General features: G+C 56.1%; 2 long non-coding RNA genes across 5 annotated transcripts in view; both read left to right on the top strand.

Moving 5' to 3' along the window:
- The first annotated feature begins 8402 nt into the window (after positions 1-8402).
- Positions 8403-9517, top strand: LOC135403955 (uncharacterized). The gene is made up of 2 exons (XR_010425538.1): positions 8403-8434; positions 8590-9517. It is a non-coding gene; the product is annotated as an uncharacterized LOC135403955 (long non-coding RNA).
- Positions 9518-10864: 1347 nt separating this feature from the next.
- The window catches only part of LOC135403954 (uncharacterized), a 29747-nt gene continuing 28309 nt past the window's right edge, over positions 10865-12302 (top strand). Inside the window, exon 1 of one of the 4 annotated variants that reach the window (XR_010425532.1) lies at positions 10865-11345. This is a non-coding gene — a long non-coding RNA (uncharacterized LOC135403954). Of the gene's footprint in view, positions 11346-11770; positions 11786-12302 lie in introns of those variants that run through there. The other 3 variants (XR_010425529.1, XR_010425533.1, XR_010425530.1) reach the window with 3 other exon arrangements.

The following is a 12302-nucleotide window of genomic DNA, read 5'->3' as shown; positions in this document are numbered from 1 at the left end:
CTTTCCTGCCCTCCCCATGGCAGGGTGCAGCAGGGTGTGTCTCTCTGGCCTCCAGCTCCTGCCAGAGATCTCAGCAAGGTGGGGCTGCTCCTGTGTCACTTGCTCTTGGTGGCTGCAGGTAACACTGCTGTCCCTGCTTCCACTGGGCACACGGGCCTGAGATCACCTGGATGAAAAGCAGTGGCCTGGCAGAGGGACACACCTGGAGCAGCCCTGGGGATGCAGGAGGAGGGCGTTACCCTCTGTCCTGCTCAGGTGTTCCCAGTCTCCCTGTCTCATGTCCACAAGGGATTCAGCCAGGCTGAGGACCAAGATACCCCTGGCTCATGGAGAGTCCCCTCCCCACAGGCCACCCTGAGGAGGGGTGACAGCTGTCCTGGGCTACTCCTGGCTGCTCTTTGATGCTCTCAGATGCCTTGGGATGCTCTTGGCTCCCCTGGGATACTCTCAGTGGAGATGGTGGTCCCCACCACCCAGTTTCTGGTGCCTTACTGCTGGAGGCACCGAGTCCTTGGGCTGGAATGGACACCCCAGGACACGTCGTGCTGTGGCTCCCACGGACCCTTGCAGTCTCCTTCCAGGTCAGGCACTGCCTTTCCTACCCAAAGGTTTTTCTGGTTGGGGCTTGACTTAAGAACGGGGCCTCCGTCCACCCAGGGGTGGATTTCTGTTGGAAAGCCAGGATGCCCAGGTAAGTGTGAGCTCCTGAGGACTTGCCTTTGATTTGGGGTCCCAGTCACATACCCCAGCTGGGTACCTCTGGGTTCAGGATACACCCAGGAATGCTGTGAGGCTGATGCCTGCAGGAAGGGCAGCAGCACCCAGCTCCTGGGGGCCTCACCTCGAATCCTGGGCCCTTCACAATGAGAAAGACATTGAGGGGCTGGAGTGTGTCCAGAGAAGGGCAGTGGAGCTGGGGAAGGTCTGGAGCACAAGGAGAGGCTGAGGGAGCTGTGGGGGGCTCAGCCTGGAGAAAAGGAGGCTCAGGGGGGACCTCCTCACTTTCTACAACTGCCTGACAGGAGGTTGGAGCCAAGTAGGGGTCAGGCTCTGCTCCCGGGGAGCAAGGGACACAACAAGAGGAAACAGCCTCAGGTGGCACCAGAGGAGGTTTAGATTGCATATTCGGGAGAATTTCTTCGCTGAAAGGATGGTTGGGCACTGGCACAGGCTGCCCAGGGCAGTGGTGGAGTCCCCATCCCTGGAGGGATTTAACAGACATGGTACTTGGGAAATGTTTAGTGGTGGCCTTGGCAGTGCTGGGGGAACAGTTGGACTCGATCTTGGAGGCCTTTTCCAACCTTAACAATTCCATGATTGTATGGTTTCAACTAAACCAGGCCAAGAACTGCCTCCCAGCAAAAAATAGCCTCTTCACCCCAAAATTGATTGGGGGGAAGGGGAAAGATCCCCTTCCCCACCCCGCGAGGGCTCTGCTCTGACCCTTTATTCCCTTTAATGCTCGTACAGCCAAGGTGTTCCCGATGCCAACCCGGTTTTGGGGAGAGGGGGGTGGGGTTGGGGGGTCGCCCCCGCCTCGGCGCGTTTCTCCGTGTCGCCGCCAGGTGGCGGCAGAGGGCGGGGCTGGCGGCGCTGATTGACAGCTGTCAATCACCGCGGCCGGGGGGCCGGGGGGGCGACTTTGGGGCACCGCGAGGCTGCAGAGCGGGGCAATTTCGGGCCTCAGCGGGTTGTTTCCGTGTTCCCCGTGCTCCGTGGCTGGGGAGTTCCGCGGTCTGGCCTGAATTCCTCGGACAGGAGTAAAACCCCAGGGATGGGCTTTGGCGGGACCCGCTCCCGGGCACCGGCGGCACAGAACGCCAGCGCTGGCCTGGGCTCATCCCACAGCGTGGGCAGCACCTCAGGGGGGCATTCTGCTCCTGTGCTCCACTCAGGTGAGATCCACACCCGCAGAGCTGCCTCCGGCCCTGCCCCCAGCACAGGAAGGATGTGAAGCTGCTGGAGTGAGTCCAGAGGAGGTCACGGAGGTGCTTCAGGGGCTGGAGCCCCTCTGCTCTGGAGACAGGCTGAGAGAGCTGGGGGTGTTCACCTGGAGAAGAGAAGGCTCCAGGGAGACCTGAGAGCCCCTTCCATGGCCTAAGGACCTGGCCAGACAGGACAAGGGCAAATGGGTTCCACTGTCAGAGGGCAGGGTAAGATGGGATATTGGGAAGAAATTCTTGGCTTTGAGAGTGGTGAGACCCTGGCACAGGTTGTCCAGAGAAGCTGTGGCTGCCACATCCCTACAAGTGTTCAAGGCCAGGTTGGACAAGCTTTGGAGCAACCTGGTCTAGTTGAAAATGCCCCTGCCCATGGCAGAGGGATGGGATGAGATGAGCTTTATGTTCACTCCCAACCCAAATCATTCCATGATTCTCTGACTCTTTGCTGACCGAGCCAACGACAGCAGCCAGGTCTGTGGGCAGCCTGCAAAGTTTCCAACCCATGCAGGTGAGGCAAGGACCTGTCTTTCCCTTTGAGGATCTGGAGCATCCACAGACTTCCCAGTGCTTCCAGAGATGAGTTTCCCCATCCTGGGAAGATAGTTTGAAGAGTGGGATCAAAGCCATCCATCTCTGAGGGGTTTCTCCTGGCAGGGCTTTGTAGTGACGTGTTCAGTCAGCTGAATGCCCACAAAAAAGCCCCAAAATATCCCACAAAACATTTTTGTTACAAAACTCCACTTCATCCAAGCTGCTGTTTCCCAGGAGCAGGCTGGGAGCTCCAGGAGCCGGGTCTCCCTCTTCCCCAGTCAACCAGACATGGGGATGGCAACACCGAGGGTTTATCCAAAGGCTCTTTAGGGGATGGTGGATGACCCTGTTTGTCCCACAGCTCGGCTGCACTGGGAAGTGGGTCTGCCTGCTGGGGACATAGCAGCCAGAGGAAGAGGGAGGAAGGAAAGAAAAATCCTCTGCCCTGCTCACTCAGCTGGCAGCCTGGGAAGGGCCTGGAGTGCTGCACTCCCATATTTCCAAGTTTTGGTAACAGAGGAAGCTGGAAGCTGAAGTTTGGTTCCTCCCTATATATGGGGTTACCTTTAGTTAGAGCCTCTTCCAGCTCCAGGTCTAATCACTCCCTGTAGCCAGACACTGTTCTTTGTGTGATGGAAGAATAGCAAAAGAACAGAAAAAGAGTAGTAAAAGAATAAAGCCCAAATTCATGTTATTTCTCATTTTTTGAGATGTGGTCTCAGCTCAGGAGAAGGAACCCAGAGTCAGTAGTCTGAGACAACAGAGGGCATTTCAATCCCTGTTTGGCTGGATTTGATATGAGTAGGATGCCTGGGACAGCACCTTTCCAGAGAGCCAGTGCAAAATTTGTATCCATGAAACCACATGCTTTGCACATGCTGTGCACCCCCACACTCGCACACTGAGATGGTCCAAAAGCCTCTCCAGAGTGTTTATTTTACAGCCACCCTACTCACACTTTGAAGTAGATTTAAGCAGCAACAACAAAATTATAGGCCCAGTATAAATCTTTAATCAGAATATGTTTTCCCCTCCGAGCCTGCACTGCTGTGCACAATCAGAACGCAAATCAAAAGAAAGCGGAGTAAATTATTCATTGGGAATCTATTCCTGCTTTCCCTACATGGGAGACTTGGAGGCAGAGTTCGGGGTGAGTGGCTGTCTCGGGACTGTTAATATTCACTCCGTTGAGCTGCGGCCACAGCGCCGAGGGATGGATGAGCTGCTGGGAACTGCAGCTCCTGGTTCTGCTCTCCCGTGGGGGCCAAGGGGCTGGGGTGGTGACCCATGGGTAGGAGCTCCACCAGCGTGTCCTCCAGCCCCTCGGTGCAGGACAGGATCTTCCACCCAGCCCGTGGGATGATGCTCGTGTGGCCACACCTCCCCCTGCACCAGAAATCGGCTGCACGGATTTACACCCGGGGGAGAATGAGCCCCCTGAGCCAGCCCGGTGTGTCTCACCAGCAATTCCCATCCCTCCCTCATCCCACCCATCGCACCCACCTACACACACTATTTATGGGATGCCCAAGCCGACGCTGAGCCCCACCTGACCGACGGGGCTCCGCTGCTGTTTGTCACTGATGGGACACAGAGACATCGGGAGGATCTAAACACTTAGGCAGAGCTGCCAAAGCTGTTTGCAGAATATGTTTTTAGAGGGGGGAGTAATTATTATTATTATCATTATTGTTGTTGTTGTTGTTATTTTAAACCTCAAGGTATTTATCCAAGAAATGCCTGGGTCCATCGTTGCCGAGTGTCTGACTCGGCACATTGTTCTTGGCCGTCAGTGAAATCAAACCCCTTTTTCTTGAGGTTTTTTTTTTAATTTTATTTCAGAGTCACGCTCCATGGCACAAACTGTAAAAATACATTTTAAAACGGCCAAAACAGACAGGTCGAGACCTTTCTGCTAACAATCCTCCACCCCATCCTTGAAATCTAAAGTAGTGAAGGATTTTGCAGAAAATAATGGATCATTTTCCCATTTACCCATGATTCAAGGATTAATAACTAATCCCATCAAAGGACATCTGCTTAGATTGTTCCTTGTCAGTGAAAGTAAATAGAGCCTTTTAGTCTTTAGACCTAAACTCCTCTGAGGTTATTATGCAGAGGAACCTCCTACAAGCGGTTGCTTTCTCTGTCGCTCCTGCTGTGACTAACCCTGGAGGGAGAAAGCAAACTTTGCAAGTCCCTGGACATAAAGGTTATTTGCTAGAATGGAGGAGACTTTTATGAGAGGCCGGGTAAGCTGAGACCCTCACCCTCCCCTAAGGCTCGGCTCGGGCAGGGGGCTGCAGCCCTTTGAGCCGCTTTGTCCTGCCTCTATGGCACATTCCCCACGCCGGGGCGGGAACGCAGGGGCTTTGCTCCCCCGAAAGCTTCTCCTGTACTCAAGTACTTCTTCAGAACAGCTCTCTCGGGGTTAAATGGGAAAACGAGGAATTGTTTGGGTCTGGGTCCAAAATCCACCGGGTTGGCAGGAAAAGTCTGGGAGGGAGATGGGTGTGGGAGGGGTGGATGGGGCTGGGGCTCCACTGGCACACAGGGTTGGCAGAGGAATGGAGACCGTGGGGGAAGCGTGGAGGGGGTGACCATAGGTGTTGAGGGCAAAAAACCTGGGAAATAACGAACTTCCTGTTAAACAATGGGCTGTTGGAGTATGACTTGAGCCTGTCATCAGTGGGGCTCCCAAAGCTGCTTTTCTGGAGATAGAGACATTCCCAAAGGAATTCTGGCCAGGAGGGGCTCAGCCAAAATGTGAGCAAATTGCCTCAAATAAGGGGAGCCCTGTCTCTTCCTCTGGCCAGGAGCTGTTCTCCATAAATATTAAGTAATGGGCCTGCCCAGGGCAGATCCCTCAGGGTCACCTGGGGAGAGCCCAGTGCAGGGTACGGCGGATCCCAGCTCCCTGTTCTCTCCTTCTGCTGGGGTGGAAATAACCACCGGTGCCCGTGCCAGGCCATTGGAGGGATGCATGTTGTAAGCATTTCAGAACATCTAAAATTAGACTTTGTCTTTTTTTCCCCCTACCAGAACATGGCTGAGTGTCTCATCCACCAACACCAGCTGTGGATTTTTTTGCTCTCGCTTTGGAAAAAGCTTCCTCAGAGATACAGACAAAAAAGAAACGCCGCTCCACCCTCTCCCTGGCGCACACAAAATACGAGAGTAATTACAAACTGAGGCTGTGGGCCCCAAACCTGGACCCTGCTCTGAGCTATTGAGGGAAATCTTTCAAAGCCCAAATGGAAACCAGCCTCGTCGGCCTTTTGCTGTCAGGGGGAGGCTGGTCCTGCTGTGCTCAGCCCTCCCAGCCCTCCGGACCCGCAGCCCCATCGTCCCTGTAATCCAGAGTCGGCTCCGAGCTCCTGCGAAGGGAACAATTGCAGGCAGAGCCAGTGGGAGTTCAAAAGGAGCAATACTGAATTAAACGATAGCAATTTCCCTTATTTTCTGCTGCTTAAAGGTGCACGCTGGGAATGTTTAAATATCCTTGTTATCCCCTTCAATACCTAGGGAACATTTTTTTAACGAGCTGGGCTGCAATCAGGCCGTGTTCGTGCCAGGCATCTCTTACAACAGCCATTCTCCAAAAGAGCTGTCCAGATCAAAGCCCTTTGAGGCAGAAGAAAAGGCACCTGCTGGACTGAGGGCTCTGGGAAGCTGGGTGAGCCAGGGTAGGTGCCGGGGGGACACTTCACCCAATTTTACCTACACAAAACAGAGCTCCCCTCTTCTCACAAGAGGGAAATTTTGATATTTGGTTTACGTTTAGTCTTTGGGTTTCTTTTTTTCCTAGCTTTTTTTTTTCTTGCTATTGGTTTGGGGATGAGCTGAAGCTGAGGATAATAACATCACGTCTCAGACTGAGATGGTCTGATATAAATGAACTTGCTTGTTTTCAGGGTCCAGCCCCCTTCCCCTCTGAAGCTACCAGGTTACGTGGGTCCCTTTGAAGGCATCGAGCCACTGTTTGGCCTCTGGGGTGAACTATTAAAATCTCCCAAGTTGTTAAAATCTCTACCTGAGGTAGGAAAACACTTGCTGGGGAGAGAGGCAGGAGGAAGGCACGAGGCTTTGCAGCCCTGAGCGGACTCAGGGGAGAAGGGATTGTCTCACTACGGGGTCCAGTCAAGGTTGGAGCAAAGGGAGCAGGTGCCCAGGGTGGAGGCTGCGGGCAGGCAGTGGCTGCCTCTACACCACTGGCACAGCCCTGCAGGCCTGGGGATGGCCCTGGAGCTTCTCTGATGCTGTTCCCTCAGTGTGCACCCGCTTGCTTCAAAATGCGGCTTTTGTTGCCATTTTCTTTGTCTGGTGGCACCGCACGGCCCAAGTGCCCAGCGAATGCAGGGAAGGGCCATCCACAAGGTTGGGGGTTTGCACTGAGACAAAGACATTTATTTAGAAATTACCCAGCTCCAGACCCCTCTTCCTCACCCAAATCCATGAGCCACTAACCTGCCCAGGCACCTGTACCCCAAATTTTGAGGTGACTGGGACTGCTGGGAGAATCCCAAATGAAAACCTGTATCTGAACATCCCATGGTAGCAGTCACACACAGGTTCAGAGGCAGTGGTGGTTGTGTAGATGTGGTTTATATAGAATACATGTGGTTTGTCTAAAGTCACACATATTTGTGGATATATCAGAGCGAATACTTAAAAAGCCAAAAATCATCTTTGATCCATATGTGACATTTCTTCCAGAGCTGAAACACCTCCCGCATGGAGCCTCTGAGCTTGCAGGGAAAAAAGAAGGGAATTTCCCTTAAAAATTCCAGCAGGGAAGCTCCATGCTGGGGCCCTGCAGGCTCCCTGCACCTTGCACAGCCTCAGAGGTGCTCGCTGGTGTCCAGCACCCACCAGTGAGCACAGGGAGCACCCACTGCTTTTCCCCAGGCAGGGAAGGGCTGCAGGCAGGGCGTTTTGCAGTGGCTATTTTGCACCTCCACACTCACAGGGGCAGAGGGAGTGTCTGTATCTCCCTACAGGAGCCTTGCAAGGAGGGAGCCCGGATCTGCTTGGGTGGATGGAGCTGGAGTGTGCCCCGTGCAGCTGGGTGGAAATCCCACTGTGCCCCCACCCTGCCCGGGGCCTCCGTGTGCCACACCTGTGGTACACACACCCTTCGTGCACAGGGCATGCACACACAGGGCACACACGAGGTGGGTACACTTGGATAGGGCAGCACACGCGGGGTTTATGCACACCCCGGGGGTTTCTGAGCAGTTTTGGGGGTGTTGCTGTCGAATCACGTCCCCCCCCGATGCGTGTGACCCCTCCCCGGGTCTCACCGTGGCAGGGGGTGGGGAAGGGGCTGGGAGGACAAAGCTGCACCCACAGTGCTGTGGTACCTTGCAAAGACTTACAAATAAAACCCGGGGGGGGCTGCACCAGGTTGGGGACACTCCTCGCCTTGCGCGCTGCAAACCAGACCCTTCCGGGCGGACTTGCGAGTTTTCTTTGGGTTTTATGGAGGGGGTTTTGCATTTTTTTACGGGTGCGAGGGCTGGGCGGCTCCCTGCGGGGGCAGGGGGTTGTGGGGGCGGCTTCTCCGCGGCCTCCGCGGAGCCCAAGTACCGCGGGACCGGGAGCGGCGGCGGGGGTTACGCGGGTCCCTGCCCGTCTGCCTCCCCCGGGACACCCACCGCCGAAAATCCCGGTTTTCCGAGGTGAAAATCCTCCTGGATTATCCGAGACTGACCGCCCCCGCCGCCGCAGCCCGGGATTTGCCTTCCGGCAGAAACTCGCTTTAAAAATAAGTTTAAAGCGCCCATTTTGCGGCACTAACGACCCTTTTCCTGCCCTGTGGCAGCGCCTGGCGCTGGAAAAATAAATGTGAGATGAGACGGGCACAAAACGGGCTGGAGGGAAAGGCTGCGTGCCTTCCACTGGAGGAGCCAGCAATGCCGAGGGAATTCCAACCCCTCCTCTTTAAAGTTCAGTATTAGGTAAGATAGAGCGGCGCCCCAAAAAAAAAAATCAAGGTCTGTCCCAGCAGAAGGCAAAGGTCCCCACTTTCTTTAATTGTTACTTCGGGATAAGGAGGGAAAAAACAATAATCCACTTTTTTTTTTTTTTTTTTTTTTTTTTTTTTTTGCATAAGCTGGTGGGCGAAGCCGCCGTCCTTGCTGGCGGGCGGGGAAGTGATGCCAGAGGGTCTCGGAGCTGGAGTGATGATTTCTGCAGGGAAAACGCTTCATCTCGTTGGTCGTCGGTAGCCGTGAATTTGCCAAGAGAGAGGAAACCGAAAAGGAATTTTAATTCTTTTAATTTCCTTTCTAAACAGTGTTCTCTGCATTTCGAAGCTCACAGGAGGTTTGCAGGAACGGGCGGCTGAATTCCTCAAATATAAATAATAACCAAATCAAACTATAGAATGGGACGGACGGAGATGCTCGGGGTGACAGACGGTCCCTCTGCCCGGGGCCGCGGCTGTTCCCAGTTCTGGCCATTCGGAATAAAAAAATGAATGGGAAAAAATTTATTATTATAATAATAAATCCTGGTGACTCGGGAATTAAAGAGGGATAGGGTAGAGGAACGCAGAGAGCAGCGACCCAGACGGGGCTGAGAAAAGCGGCTCAGCTGCCGAGGTGTGAATGCAACGGCTGAAAAGAGCTTTCCCCAAATAAAATAAAAATAAAAATAAATTCGAAAAACTGGAAAGAAAGAAGAAAAAAGATCCACGCAATTAACTCTGTCCCCACGGCTGTTGCGCTTGCAAGCAGGAATAACCCGGGCTCGGGCACACGGAGCCGGCCGGGCTTGCGGGGATGCTGCGGTGTCCCCAGGGCTGGGCTGCTGCCACCCCCATGCCCCCCAGAGCCCTTGGGAGTGTTTTGTTCACTTTGACTATTTTTTCTATATTTTTAGTATTTAAACCAAGCCGCAAAACACGCTCAGCGTAAGGAATCGTTTCCTGATTTCAGTTATTTCTCGTTATTTGGGGGTTTGGGCGGCGGCTGAAAGAGAGAAAATATTATTTATTTGCGGGAAAAATTAAAAATAATCTAGAGCAGGGTAGAATATTGGAGCCCAGCTTGAAACGGGCATTGTTCATCTTTAATACGCCGTGATTAGGGTTTGTGGAAGGAGGAAAACAAAGTCAATTCCTCAGTCGAGGGGGGAAGCCGGGGGGAACTTCATGAGGTGCCACTGAGGGAGACGCTGCGATGCCCCCACCCCGAGCCACACCGCGGAAAAAACCCGCTCCCCGCGCTGCTCCTGCCATGACCCCCCGGCTTTAATCAGCCTTCAGGAAATGCCAGGGAGACTTTGCCCCTAATCCGTGCTTATTAAGCAAAAAACCCTGCGATGCTTATAAAATCGCAGGTAACAAGGAAACTCGCTATCGAGTGCGTGCGCCGGGGATCGCCGCTTTATGGTGGGTTTTTTTAATTAATAAAATGCAAGGAGTCAGGAATTACCTTAAAACACTCCTTCGGAGCGGAGCTGGAGCCGTCCGGCCCCTGCCCCGGCCCCCCGCGTGTTCCCGAAGTACCGGGTTATCCCCGATATATGCTGCGGGAACCGTGCGGTTTTTGGGGGCTCCTCGGCCGGCGGAGGGACCCCCACACACACCCCGGCCAGGCCGTGCTGCTCGCTCGGAGTTTGTTTCAAAGGGAGAAAAATTTTATTTGATTTAAGGAGCGAATTCGGAGCAGCCACGCGGGCCCCGGGAGCGCGTGTCTGCGCCCCCCCTCCACTCCCGAGCTCTTTCTGCCCCAGCGGCCTCGCCGTTTTCTTTTAAAACCCGCCAAATACCCCCAAATAACCTTTTCCCCTCCTTGTCCCCGTTCCCCCGCAGGCATCACCCCAATCCCCACCCCAAACCCTGCTGCGGTTCTCTCGCCCCCCGCGCCTCCGTGGCTGCGGAGGAGAGAGGTTGCCATATTTGCATATATGGTAATGAGCTCCTAATTGCCAGGCTTGCTGCGCTTTGCTGATCGATTTCGAGCAATCCAGAGGTTAAGGAAGCTTGGAAATAGCGCGGCTCCCCCCTTCCCCCAACCCCCCTCCCGAACCCCCCCTCGCGATGGAGCTGGCCCCGCATTTGCATCCCAACTTTTTTTGACTCTCACACGTACACTTTACGTATCGGCTACGTGGAGGCTCCTCGGCCGCTCCTATATATCCTTACGCCGGGCACGGCCCCCGCTCCTCCGGCGGCGGCTCCGGGCTCGGGGCCACCGTGAAGACCCGCGGGCCGCGGGGCCCGGGGGCGAGTCGGGCCGGGGGCGGGCAGGTGAGGGTAGGACAGGTGAGGACAGGGCAGAACGGGCAGGCAAAGAGAGCAGGGGAGGGAAGGCAAGATAGGCAGGCAGGGAGAGCAGGAAGGGAGGGCAGGTGGGCAGACGGAGTAATGCAGACAGGTAGGCAAGGAGAGCAGTGCAGGCAGGGGGGCAGGTAGGCAGGCAAGGAGGGAAGGCAAGGAGGGCAGTGCAGGCAGAGAAGGCAGGTGCAGACAGGGTAATGCAGGGAGGGCAAGCAGCGCAGGATGAAGAGCAGGGCAGAGAGGGCAGCGCAGAAAGGACCCACTGCCCATACGGGAGCATCCCCCGCCGACAGACGCCCCGAGCTGGGTGAAGAAGTAGGGGGAACCCGAGAGAAAGAACGAGGAGCGGCCGGGCCGGACTCTGCCGGCCGACCATCGCTCATCCACCCCCGCCCCGCACTCGCGGCCGGGCCGGGGCGCGGAGCCCCCGCGGAGCCCCCGCGAAGCCCCCGCAGCCTCCCGCGCCGCGCGGGGCCGGCCCCGCAGCCGGACAAACAATGTGAGACTTGGCGGAACAAAAGCGGCGGGGCTTGAGTTGCTGAACACGTCTGAGGCCAGACGAGCCGCGCGATTTATTGGACTCGGTAAGAAAACCATAATAAAAAAAAAATAAGGAGGGCACGGGGGGGCGGGGGGCGGACGGGGGGGGAGGGAGGACTCTCAAAGCGTCTTTATTATGGGCTGGGGGCGGCAGAGCTGCGGGGCCGGGTGGAGGATGCCCCGGGAGCGGGTCCAGCTCCTGCTTGCGGCTGGGGGCGCGGGTACACCCAAGGCCGGCTGCGGGGTGGGAGTTTCTCCCAAAGCCCCGAGGGCAGGGGGAGCTTCCCTCCCTCTTCCTCTCCCCTCTCCCTCTCCCCCCATCCCGGCACCCCGGCATCTGAGCTAAGAGAGTTTGGGGACGGCCGAGCGCGGTCTCCCGAACCGCCGTGATTTTCTCTCGGTCCGCGGATGACCCAGACCCACTCCGAGTGAGGGAGGGTTTCACTTCTTCCACCTTCTCCCGGCTCGAGGACCCAGTTTTGGGGTGCGGGTGCCCCGCTGGAATCCCCCTCTCCACCTCGGGCAGGGAATGGGAGAGGCCTGGCAGGACGTGGCCATTCCCAGTCCTCGTCCCCCATCCACGCGCGCCCGTGGGCTCATTGTTGCCCTCCACGCCAGGCCACGGGGCTTTGAGCTTTGCTGGAGGGGATGCTCGTGGGGCGTGGAGCCATCCCTGCGCCCGCGGTGGGGGGAGAGGCACCCCCAAATCCTCGCTCCTGCAAGTGGCTTCCCCGCGGGAGAGGCCGAGGGGGCCGACAGGGGCCGGGCCGGGTCGCAGCGCGGAGCGTGGGCGGCGTCGCGTGGGGACACGCACACGGGTGACCCGGGAAGTGGAGGGACCTGTCACCTCCATCCCGGAGTAAGATTTTGGGAGGGGGGGGAGTGGGATACGCAGAGCCGAGTGTTCCCCGGATCCGCACCCCGTTATGGAATAAGCAAATCCCAGTTGATGGGGCTGGGAGTGAATTAAACCCGCGTGGGAACAGAGCCGGTGCGGAGGT

Source organism: Pseudopipra pipra, chromosome 29, assembly GCF_036250125.1.
Source record: "Pseudopipra pipra isolate bDixPip1 chromosome 29, bDixPip1.hap1, whole genome shotgun sequence".
Taxonomy (NCBI): Eukaryota; Metazoa; Chordata; class Aves; order Passeriformes; family Pipridae; genus Pseudopipra; species Pseudopipra pipra.
Note: the sequence above shows the minus strand (reverse complement) of the source record. Positions and strands in the feature narration are given on the sequence as shown.